The sequence below is a fragment of the Camelina sativa genome, chromosome 17 (genome assembly GCF_030686135.1).
Source record: "Camelina sativa cultivar CO46 ecotype springtype chromosome 17, ASM3068613v1".
NCBI lineage: Eukaryota > Viridiplantae > Streptophyta > Magnoliopsida > Brassicales > Brassicaceae > Camelina > Camelina sativa.
This window is the reverse complement of record NC_141896.1, coordinates 32,257,349-32,269,730: the sequence shown is the minus strand read 5'-3', so window position 1 is coordinate 32,269,730 and position 12,382 is coordinate 32,257,349. Positions and strand designations below refer to the sequence as shown.

At 39.7% G+C, this 12,382-nt stretch overlaps 1 non-coding gene across 1 annotated transcript; it reads left to right on the top strand.

Moving 5' to 3' along the window:
• The first annotated feature begins 617 nt into the window (after nucleotides 1-617).
• On the top strand, nucleotides 618-724 carry LOC147924603 (small nucleolar RNA R71). Its single transcript, XR_015587930.1, has one exon. It is a non-coding gene; the product is annotated as a small nucleolar RNA R71 (small nucleolar RNA).
• Nucleotides 725-12,382: the final 11,658 nt, after the last annotated feature.

Sequence of the window (12,382 nt, the reverse complement as noted above, 5' to 3'; positions counted from 1 at the left end):
TGATTCTGAATCATCTGCTGTAGTAGGCCGCGTAGTTTAGCTTTGTGTGATTGATTCTGCGGGCCTTGATGTTGTTGGAATCCAGGTGGTTGGTTGTAGTTTCCAGAGTACTGCTGCTTAGGGGAATAACCTTAATTGTACTGAACAAAAAGCTTCTGTTGGACCTGGTTCCCTTGAACTACAGATGGTTAGGTTTGGTCCTGAGGATTGGCAACATTCAGGTTCCGGTAGGACAGATTCGGATTCGGCTTGTAATTGTTGTACCCTTTGTTGTAACCTCCTTGGTTGTTGATGTAGTTAACATCCTCCATTTGTACAGTCTCCCCATCTTGTTGTAAAAACTGCTCTTCCTCTGATATTGCATGAACATGCTGCTGATGGTTGAGGAGCTAGTCGAGCTTGTCATTGAGGGCTTTCATGTCCCTCTTGTACTTGGTGTCTTCCTCTCCAGTAGATTGCACATTGCGATCATACTCCTCATTGTAATTGCCATCAGATTGGGCCAAGTTCTCCACTAGGTCCCAACCTTCATCAACATCCTTGTTGAGGAAGTTACCTTTGCTTGCAGTGTCTAGCAACATCCGTATCTTGGGGACCACTCCTCTGTAAAGTGTATTCAGCAATGATGAGGACATCTTGTAGTGTATCCCTTGAAATGTTGCCAACCTTCACTGAACGTCTCATTGTTCTTCTAAACAAAGCCGGAAATGTCATTTCTCAGCCTTGCGGTTCTGGAGTTGGAGAAGAATTTGGCCAAGAATGCCTTCTTGCATGCTTCCCAAGTGGTGATGGACTCCTTGGGGAGTGATTTCTCCCAGATGTGTGCTTTGTCTCCCAAAGAGAATGGGAAAAGCCGGAGTTTGAATCCATCCTCACTAACTCCATTTATCTTGGTGAGGCTACAGAGCCTATCGAATTCATCCAGATGATCCAATGGGTCCTCCATTGGCAGTCCATGAAACTTGTTACTCTGTATCATCTGGATGAGACTACTCTTGATCTCAAAATTGTTGTTCTGGACAGCAGGTGGCACAACGACATTCCTTTGAGTGTGAGTAGATGGAGCATCTCCTGCTCCTATGTTGGTCCTTGCTTGAGGAGCTGGTGGACCGTTCTGATTGTTCATTATCTCCTCAATGATTGCTGGTTGCGGTTGTTGAACTTGTTGTTGTCTGAGTAGTCTTGGTCTGTCGATGTTGTCTATGAAAGGACTCAATTTTTGGCTACCTCTGGATCGTGTTTGCATGCACAAGTAGATGACCGAGTGTGTACACGAGGGTCAACCCGATCAGGTGATCGAGTGACGGGTCGGGTGGGTGCTCGGGTTGTACCTGAGATTCAAAACAAACAAGAGCGAAAACAAACAAGTCATATTCCGAACCAAAATAAATAAAAGAACTTGATCTAGCAAGTGCTGAAATCCTAAACGTAGCAAAATAAAATTCAACCAAATGTCAACGGCGCAAAATTGATAAATGGTTTTTCAAAAGGGTATCAATTCCCTATGCAGTTGTAGTACAAAGTGTTATCAATCCAAATGATTGTTTATGCTAGCAGGAAGGATGCAATTAGAACAATGCAAGTCAAGCCAAACAATAGTGGGGTTTTATCTAACAGTCCTAAAATAATTAAAGGAAAGAATATAAACAAAGAAACCACATGACCTAAGCACTCGATGCAAGCATTCGAGTACAGGATCGGATGGGGTGATCGAGTAAGCAAATGAAGTATGAACAACTCGAGGGGTTACTCAAAGCAGGTGATCGTGTACCTGTTTGGGTAAGGGATCAAGTAATGAATGAAAATGCAAGCAATTAAAATACGAAAGCTTCTAAGGATGGGGTAATCGAATCCTAAGTATTCTTGACTAGTACATATGTCTTACATGCCTCAAGCAAATATTTACTAGACAATGAATCTCTAAAATCTTGTTCAAAAACTCTCGTGATAGAAACAATCAACCTTGATCACTCCCCTACCCAACTCTCGTTGGAGAAACATGACCAAGCAGGCATTGAGATCCGATTCATTAATGTCAGTAAACCCCTTACTCATCTAATCTCTTAGGCTAAGTGAGTAAACCTCTAGCATTGGTTGATTCAAGCATCTCATCTACACCTCTCGGTGGTAAAACACCTTAGATCTAATCTCACCCTCTCAGTTTGTTGACAGCATTAAGAACACCAATCTAGAAGGAAATCTATTAAACATATACAATCAACTAAGACATCCTAACCGATCAAGAACAAAAAAATCATCTATCCCATCCCTAGAAACTTTACTACACTACTCGGAAATCATAGCAAGAAACATAACAGCATATATGAACAAAAATTGCATTATAATAAACGATAGAGTAGAGAAGTAAGAGTACAAGATAGAAATCTAAAGAAATGATAAAAAGTTATGAAATAAAATCTAACAAAAGGTGAAAAGTGTTTTAAGTCGCTCAGTTCTCTCACAGAAGCTCTTGCTCTCTGGTTTGAGGGTCTGTGGCGTGCTTGTTTGCGAGGAAGGAGAGGAGGGGTTTATATATGGAAACCCTTTTGACCTAGCTTCCCAGACCTGCCCGAGGGTCTACTCGATGGGGTACACGAGGATGAGGTCCGGTTACTCCTCGGGTAGATCTTTGGGTTGTTCTTCCTGATCTTGGATCCTCCTCGATCGTGTTGGGGTTCAGACTTGTTCTTCCAGCTTGATGGCTCCTTTGGGTACATGCTCGGGTTTGTCCTTGTTTTCCCTCATTTAAGGCTCTTAAGCACATGTTTTCATCCGAAAATATGCAAATGCAAAAATGCAACACCCTAAATGGCCTAAAAGTGAATTCCTACAATTAATGACCTAAAAATACTAAGTTAAGGGTATGAACAATGCAAAATATGGACAAAAAAAGATGCTTAAAACATGTAAATTAGAGAGTTATCAGAGTCACTTCTTGTCTTCATCCTATTCTCAAATATGGTGTAACAGTCCCCTTTGGTTTACACCTTTCACTCCTCTTCAACTTCATTGTCTTTGTCTTCGTCTTCGCCTTTGTCGTATAACTCTCTCCCATTTTGGTGACTTCCTTGAATGAACTTATTGTTTCATATTGAAACAACCACACCCGGATTCTCAAACCTCACATCGGACACACGGGAAATGATCTCACCGGAACCCCATAATTCTGACGAGACAACCAGCGTAAGCAACTCTACTTACAAAAAATTTCACAAATACTAGCTAGAGCAAACAAACTCATATTCTGCAGCCACGAACAACAATCATACAACGTACTTCAGCTCCACAAGCATTTTGCATTTGTAGACTCTGATTCCTCCTCCAACTGACCACTCCATGATCTACCCGAACAAGCCACTTAAACATGTATCCCAAAAACCACCTCATCTTGTTACTGAGTCGCACAACCAACTATCCCTATCATTCCTCTGGTGGCCACGACCATCCACCCCCCAGATCGAATAGAAGACCCCAGGTGTAGAGTGTTTTCAAGCGAATAGGGTTTTTCCTTTGTTTGTTTCGATTAAACTAGAAAATTTGTTAAACCAACAATTAATTAAACCATTAATTGGTTTAATTAATTAATCAACCAGCGTAAAAACCAATTCAAATTAAATTAGCTTCACCCCGATTGCCGACATAAACTCCAATCTTCTATTATTGCGGGGTAGGGGCTTACAATTCTCCCCCTCTAACAATAGATTTGTCCTCGAATCTGAAACACCGTCTAACCATAAAACGCATCCCACCACCATCGCAACAGCTCACTAATAACCCTGACCATCAGGTCCACACTTAAGTCTTGATGAGATTGAACCACCATCAAACTTTAAGATCCACATCCAGTCACTATACTTATATTCACGCCATATACAAGATTTTCTCCCAACTCATCTACTCTTAGGTCGACACCTTCGAGGTATACCGATCTCACTCTCAGACGCTCACTCTCAGATCACAATCTTCAAGATCTCGATATCAGGGGAACTATTCATCCCCTCAGGAGAACAATTCATCTCCATAGGAGAACCACCATCTCCTCTGCCACTCTCAGGGCCACAGCCCCTTGAGCTATCGATATCTAGGGGAACCACCATCCCTTCAGGAGAACTAATCATCTCCTCATGAGTTTTTCATGACCACATGTCCTTAGAGCAAATAAGCTTTAACGTCAATAAGCATCTCTCGACAGAATCTACCTCCCGTGATCCGAGTACGACATCGCAATGTCATACATGTCCACCCATATTCCTACTATGGAATATCATCCCATCCATGACCGCAAGTCAACAATCCTCACAAATAAGCAAACCGATCATCTCAGGCCTTCGTAAAACATGTTGTCCCACCGACAGCCACCATACTAGCTACACCAATGCCACATTGGCATCACCCTTAGACTCCATCCTGCTTCGTATATGAACTCCTGACATACTCATACTATTGAGGACATAGAAATGACAAAGGTATGTGAGCGACCACCATATAACTAATAATGAGTTGCAATGGCATCTGCCTCATTAACTGTCGTCAATGATTAGGTGTCTGAGATTGATGATGGTGTGGAACCCACATCACAATATGAGACTACTAGTCTCAATGGTGTAGAGTCATTGATAATAGGCTTTTTACACCAGGGTATCAATTCCCTTATGCAGTTGCAGTAAAAAGGGTTATCAATCTAAATGGTTGTTATGCTAGTAGATAAGATGCAATCAAGAACACGCAAGTCAAGCCAAGCAATAACAGGTGTATATGCTAACAACATAAGGTGAACATAGAACAGATAATAGAAACTAAGAACTACTCGACCATGGTACACGATGCAATCGTGTACCATGGTCAGGTGATAAGCAAATAAGAACAAAATTCAAGAACAACTCAAAGTACCACACGATCAACCAATTGAGTACATGATCGGGTTGGATCAAGTTGATAATAAGTTGTAAAAATGAAGATACAAAAGCTCGTAAGGATGGAGTAATTGGTTCATAGGTATCCTTAATCAACTTAGAATGTTTTACAAGCCGCAATCAAGCTATTTCCTCGACAATGAACATCAAATCTATAACTAATCCAATCTCTTGGCAGAAGCTACTCTGAATTTATTACTCCCTTACCCAACTCTCATTGGAGAAATATAATCAAACATGCAATAAGAATCAGTTCATTCATGTCAATAAACTCCTTACACATCTAATCTTTTAGGCGAAGTGAGCAAATATCTGGCATTAGTTAATTCTGGCATTTCATCAAGCACCTCTTGGGGTGGAAATATCTAAGATCTAATCTCAACCTCTCAGTTCGAAATTAGCATTAAGAACACTAATCCAGACGGGAAATTTCATTAAAAAATCAATCTACAAAATCCTAATCGATTAAGAACGCCTACTAGCCTATCCCATCTTTAGAAACTTTAGTTCACTACTTAGATTTAATGGCAATCTACATAAACTCAGAAATGAATAAGAATTGCTTAAGAGAAATGTTGGAAATAAAAGTAATCAATATAATGAAAAGAAGCAAATGCAATACATAACCAAAAGTAGAAGAAGTACAAAACAGAAAAAAAAAATCCTAACAAAGCTTAAGAAACGTAACATTGGCTCTCAGTTCAGGTGGTGGCTCTCGCTACCCCCCCCCCCCCCATTTCATTAAAAAATCAATCTACAACATCCTAATCGATTAAGAACGCCAACTAGCCTATCCCATCTTTAGAAACTTTAGTTCACTACTTAGATTTAATGGCAATCTACGTAAACTCAGAAATGAATAAGAATTGCTTAACAAAAATGTTGGAAATAAAAGTAATCGATATAATGAAAAGAAGCAAATGCAATACATAAATCAAAAGTAGAAGAAGTACAAGACAGAAAGAAAAAAAAATCCTAACAAAGCTTAAGAAATGTTACATTGGTTCTCAGTGCAGGTGGTGGCCGCAAGTTACTCCTCTTTTTCTCATTCCTCCTTCTCTCTTTCTTGGTAATAGCCGAAACTTTTCCATCCTCATTCTTGCTCTTTTTAAGCTCCAAAGCACATGTTTTTATCCAAGGTGCAACAATGCAGCAATGCAACACCCTAAACAACCTAAATGCAAATATTTAAGGTTAGGAACCTAAAAACTCTAAGGACAGACTCAAAACAATGCAAGACATGAATAAAAAGATGCCTAAGAAAGTGTAAAATAGAGAGATATCAACACCTCCAAATAAGAGGATGAGGTTTGAAAGTGGGGACTCAAAGCTAAAACTTACTGATTGATTCGTTAAATTCAATGTCCAAGTTATTAACTCTAAGATTCATGGTGAAGGAGTCTACATAAGAACTTTGGCCACACAAATCACAAAAAAAAACCTGATTCTATCCTTAATCTACACATGCATTCAGATTTTTCATTCCCTTTAACATTCATTAGCAGAAAACCATGAATCTAGCTATGCATTGTCATCAAACTCATTTGGCTAGGGTAGAGGTTTTAGAGACAAAGGTGGTCTCTTTTTCAAAGGGTTTATCTTTTAAAAACTGGTTTCTCTCAACAAAAATGGATTGAGTTTTAGAAAAATGCTAAAGGTAAGCTCCAATAGATGCATACAAGAATAGGATCCCATCTACCCAAAGGTACATATATCAGTATTGATCATCCCTAGTCTACACCCAGGAATTGTCTAATTTCTACACTTTAGCTTTTCTAAACCCATTCCTTCTCTTGAGCTTGTCTTTAGGAGGTCTTCTTTCTTTTTGAAGTCTTCTAGCGGCTTGAGATTCTTATCAAACTATGGTTCTAAATTCTTTTCTTTTTCTTTCCTTAGAACGAACTTTTTTTTTACTTTGTATTCTCCCAAATCTTTTACCAGAACTTTTTTACTTTTGATCACTCCTTTTTTCCTAATGACTTTGTACCCTTTTGTTTCCTATTTTTTTTTCTTTTCTTTTAAAACCAAAAACTCTCAAATCCTAGAAACAAGTGCCCACCTAGTCCTATCTAGTCTGGATAACACGGACTAGAGCAACATAGGATCATATTCTTGTCGGCTCAAATCTAACTGAAACGATCCGACCCGTTTTTTTTAATATTAATTAACTAGTGGTCCCATACCCACTACATACCTAACTACAAACATACAACAGCGGATAACATAAACAATACCATTAAACCAAGAATTAAACAATAACCAAATATCCAGTATTAATTCCATAACAATTAAACCAATAAACAAATCCAATATAAATCAAGGAACCAGCAGTCCTAGACAACATTCTAAGGACTCAACAACCAATCGAGCCACTAGAACATCCTCCTCTTCATTGCCTTGATTCCACGATCACACTTTGCCTTTACCTGCACCACAAACACAAATTGAGATGCATGAGTATTTTATAAACACTCAGTGAGACAATACTCCCATCTACTGGGCTATACACACAAGCAACTGTGATTCCAATGTCAAACCATCAACAAACAAACACACAAACCAGGGAAAACAAGTATCCGCTGCTCGCTGGAAGGGAGGTGTCGACCGACACAGGCTACTGTTGTCGACCGACACTACCCCACAGTGTCTATAGATACTGCTCCATGGTTTTGACCGGCACCCACCTGGTGTCGGTCAACACTAACTCCGCAGAGGCAATCTGCTCGAAGTCGAGAGTCGAATCTCGAATCCCATCACCTCCAATCAGTCCAAAATTCGATCAAACGCCATATGAATCCATAGGAACCCTATAGAAACCATAACCAGGAAGAAAAACACAACAACAACACAAAATAAGCAAGACAAAAGGAAATCTCAGGCTTAGATCAGCCATGGTCATACACTCAATTCTTTGTAGGAAGTTTCTGACCCAAACTGATGAATCCAACACCCAAGCAATCCTCCTAACATGTCTCTAGCCCTGGATCTTCCCTTCCACAGAAGGATCTCCAAGGAAAAGCACTATACTCCAAAATCTCCCAAGAACGCTCTCATTCTCTCCGTTTCTCTCTCAAAAGGCGAATGACTCTCCTTTACGCGACTTCTCGTGTAAATACCTTGATTTGGGAAATCCACTTAGACCAAACCGACCCAAATCGACAAAATAAATCAATCGGGTCGAACCATAAATTCCTGGTGTCGACCGACACCACCCTTGGTGTCGATCGACAACCATCCAAAAAATCCATAATTTGTTTCGCGGATGTTACAATTCTCCCCTACCAACATAGATTCATCCTCAAATCTCAAACAACCATCAACCAAGAACTCCCGTGCAACCGTCTCCACAGCCCACACTTCCTCCGACCGATCTACGAAGGTCACCTCTAGGCAATAGACTTAGATTCCAGGTATTATTTTGCTCTCGACATATGGACTTTCCTTTACTCAAAGGTCTCGACCTTGAGTTTCATTGTCTCCTCATCAGGCCTAAGCCCGCATGCCATAATATATAAGAAAGTCCAATATTCGTCTCTCGGGTTGCCCTCCTACAGCGCGTCCCCAGATCGTCATCCGAAGTCGATATACCAACCATACTCTCAAGCCACAAAGTCTCAGAATATTGCAGTACTAGGAGAACTAAAGTCCCCCCCCCCCAAGAGCCGTTCAGGACCAACTTTCCCTAGAGCAAACAATCCTGAACATGTGTGAGCCCTATCCCTAACGAGGTTTCCTTCCCGTGGCTCGCGTAAAACAACAAAATGTCATTTAAATACCTTGGGTTGGGAAATCCACTTAAACCAAACCGACCCAAATAGACAAAATAACTCAATCGGGTCAAACAAAAAATTGCTAGTGTCGACCGACACTACCCTTGGTGTCGATCGACACCCATCCCCAAAACCCATAATCTGGTTCGTGGATGTTATACTAACACTTTCTACCAAGCTCAATCCAAAAAAGGTCTAACACTCAAAGAATAGCAATGGCTTGAATGAAGGGTAAGGTTCAAGGTGGGGTGAACTGTTCTAATAATGGGAATCAGCTACTTGGATTAACAAGGGTGGTAAAAAGAAAAAAGATAATACAAGTATGTGTGTTGTGTTCATGAGTTTAATTTCAATGCATTACAACATAATTATTAGTCAAGATTGGAATGACATCAAATCACAGCATGCTTTGACTAAGTTTGAAATGCAGAAATAAGTATTCAAGATGTGGTTCAGTTCTACTTTTCAAACTCAATCAACAAGCATTAGACAGCTAATAACGAGAGCATTAAATTTATCCTAGTCCATCAGCGAGTTTACAATGCTATAGTCTTCATAATCCACAATGCATATGCAAACAATCCTATGCGAAACAATCTAAACTCAGTCCTTTCATGCAAATGTAACTACATGAACACTCTTTTTTTAATTTTTTTAACACAACTGTTTTAAATGTTTTAAAATTTTTGGGGGTTTTCTATGAAAATATATGTAGACTCAAATGAATAAATGTAAAAATTTGAAATAAGAAAATAAAACAAAATGTTATATATATTCTTAGACCCTCCCCCAAACTTAAATTACACAGTCCCTTGTGTAAATAAAAGTCTAAAAAGGAATCCAAGAATCACAAAAAAGAAACAAATTACAATGCAATGGTATAAACAATTGTATGGATGAAAGTGGTACCTCATGGGTTGGTGAGAAAGAAGCCGCAAAAGCTTACATGTTCTCCAAGGTGTACCCAGGCTCGTTATCAGCTTCAGTGGGTGTGATAGACTGGGTAGGGCATCGGATATCCCATCGGGTAAGACATATGATTCGGAAATGGATAAGGGTGGGGGTAAGGACCCGAGTGGTCGCCAGAGTACATGCTCGGATAAGGCATCAGATAGCGCTATCCTGACCTAATTCTTCCTTTAATTTATTCCTGTGAGACATAGACATGAAAGAAGACCTATCAAAAGCACTCAAATCCTAACATATATTCACAAGGATAACATTGGGACTTTCTTCCGAGCGAGCTTGTTTAAAGTCACTAAACTTAACTTAGGGCCTAATCAAACCGAGGTAGGATCAACGAGGGAAATGGACGACCCCTCTTAAATGTCTTCATTTGCCATTTATTTCTTCAGCCTTTGGCCATTCACAGTAAACTCATATCCATCCTTCCCTATTAAGGTTACTGCCACATAAGGTAAAACTTCTTTAATTTTGAAGGGTCCTGACCATCTTGATTTGAGCTTCCAGGAAACAAGTCTAAGCTTAGAGTTGACCATTAGCACCTTGTCACCAGCCTTAAGATATTTTTTTTCAGAATTTTTGTATAATGAAAGGATTTGATTTTTTCCTTGCATATCTTGGAATTGTCATATGCCTCTAGTCTTATTTCATCGCGTTCGTGGAGATCTATTGTTCTCTTTTTTGGGCGGTTTTGATATCAAGGTTCAGAAGCTTATTAGCCCAGACATCCTTATACTCAACTTCTACCGGGAGGTGATACTTCTTTCCAGAGCTTGAATGGGGTTATCCCAATAGGGATTTTGCAAGCAGTCTTGTATGCCAATAGCGCATCGTCAAGCTTGAGCGCACAATACTTCCTTGTGATACCCACGATCCTAGCTAAGTTTTCCTTGAGTTTTCTATTGCTCACCTCAACTTGCCCGCTATTTTGGGGGTGGTAAGCGGTAGCTACCTTGTGTTTGACCCCATACTTGCATAACAAGCCTTCAAACACCTTGTTAATGAAATGAGTTCTCTTTTCACTGATCACTACTCTAGGAATTCCATATCTAGGAAAAATGATATTTTTTAACATCTTCACCACAACACTTTAATGCACCACACCAAGACTATGTCTGGACAATCAAACTGGCATGGTAATGTTCGACCCAACTTTAGTACATTTTCTCAACAAGGAGTCCAGCCAACCATCGGCAACTCAAGTCAAGTTTCCAAGCATGACTAGTGACTTAGGCCTTCTTAGGTAAGTTAGAACTAGACTTTGACCGTTATATTTAGGATTAATTTGATAAGGATCAGAAAGTTATGTTTGATGGTCGGAAATTCTTTCGGTACTGTCATGTACTGCATGAGAGTGGAATGGATGGTCACTGGAAGGTCAAGTTAGCTGCTTAAGAGGGATAGCCGCCTCATTTTGTGTATAAGGATGGCCCCTCCGTCGTGTGCAATTCGTGATTGATCCGTACCCTTAAGCTTGTCCATTCGCCAAAGCTTATCCGATTGTTGATCTTATCTTATCCGTTAGCAATGCTTATCCAATCCTAAAACCGACCCTATAAATACCCTTACCCCCTCGTCCATCATTCTTTGTTCCCACCCAAAAACCTCTAAAGCTCCCTAGTAGTGCTAGCTTGCGAAGGAAGCTCTCGGAGAAACCTTTAGCCACCCGCCTAAGTTCTGTGAGTTCCGGTAAATTTATGGTAGCACGCGATTAAGTTTTATTTTATTTTATTTTATTTTTTTAGTATTTAATATTTGGTTAAATATTTATTGATTTATTATATCAGTTACTTATTTATTTATTAGTTAGTTAGTTATTGAATTATTTATTTATCTATTTAGCTTGAGGTTAGGTAATATTACTTAGAATTGTTTTAGTAGTAGTCTTGTGTGATTTTCTGTTGTGATTGTTTGTTGTATTACTGTTATGTTGCTTGCATTGTTTAGTCATGTTAGTTAGGTGACTAGTGATAACATCATTATTTTAGCCATTTTAGCTATAGTTTTAGTATGCATTTAGGAAGAGTTTGACATGATTTCAATACTTGAATGTCTATTATCAAGTATTTTTGGTTTGAAGAAGGTTTTACAGGTTTTATAGCAAAAAAAACCAAAAGACAAGGAAAATACATTTCAGGACAGATTCAGAGCTTTACCGTACGGGCCACTTTTGAAGATCTTCCAGAGCTCAGATTTTGACGTGGTTGGTGTCTATGGAAATCTAGAAGAGTCATCTTTCTCCTCGAAGTTAAATCAAGTCAATCCGTTCAACTATCAGGAAGATATGCCCGATTTACCGAAATGTGTTATAAACTGACGTAAGGAGAAGCATCCAGCCGATGGGCTTTTATTGAAGGCATGACCAGCAACCATCACGGCGGCCCAGTCCAAGCCTTCACCACGTTCCAGAACCTTCCTACGCCGCCTCTTGTCCTGCACTCAACAAGAAAAGACATTTTTACCCTTACAAAACCCTAAGCTTTCAAAACCATATAAATACTCATCTAGACCTAGCTATAGGGTTTAGTGTGTGCCTTCATCGAGCCTCCGGAGCAGCCAAGAGACACGACCAGAGGAGCAGCCAACGACCAGAAGCTCTCTCTTGTCCCTCTCTCGAAGCTTTGAAAATCCACCAACTTTTTCTCTATCTTTGTTCAATCGTTTGTTCTAATTTTCATAAAGGAGAAGATCCTACAACTTTGTTTACAACCATTGAAGTAATATCTAAAACCCTTT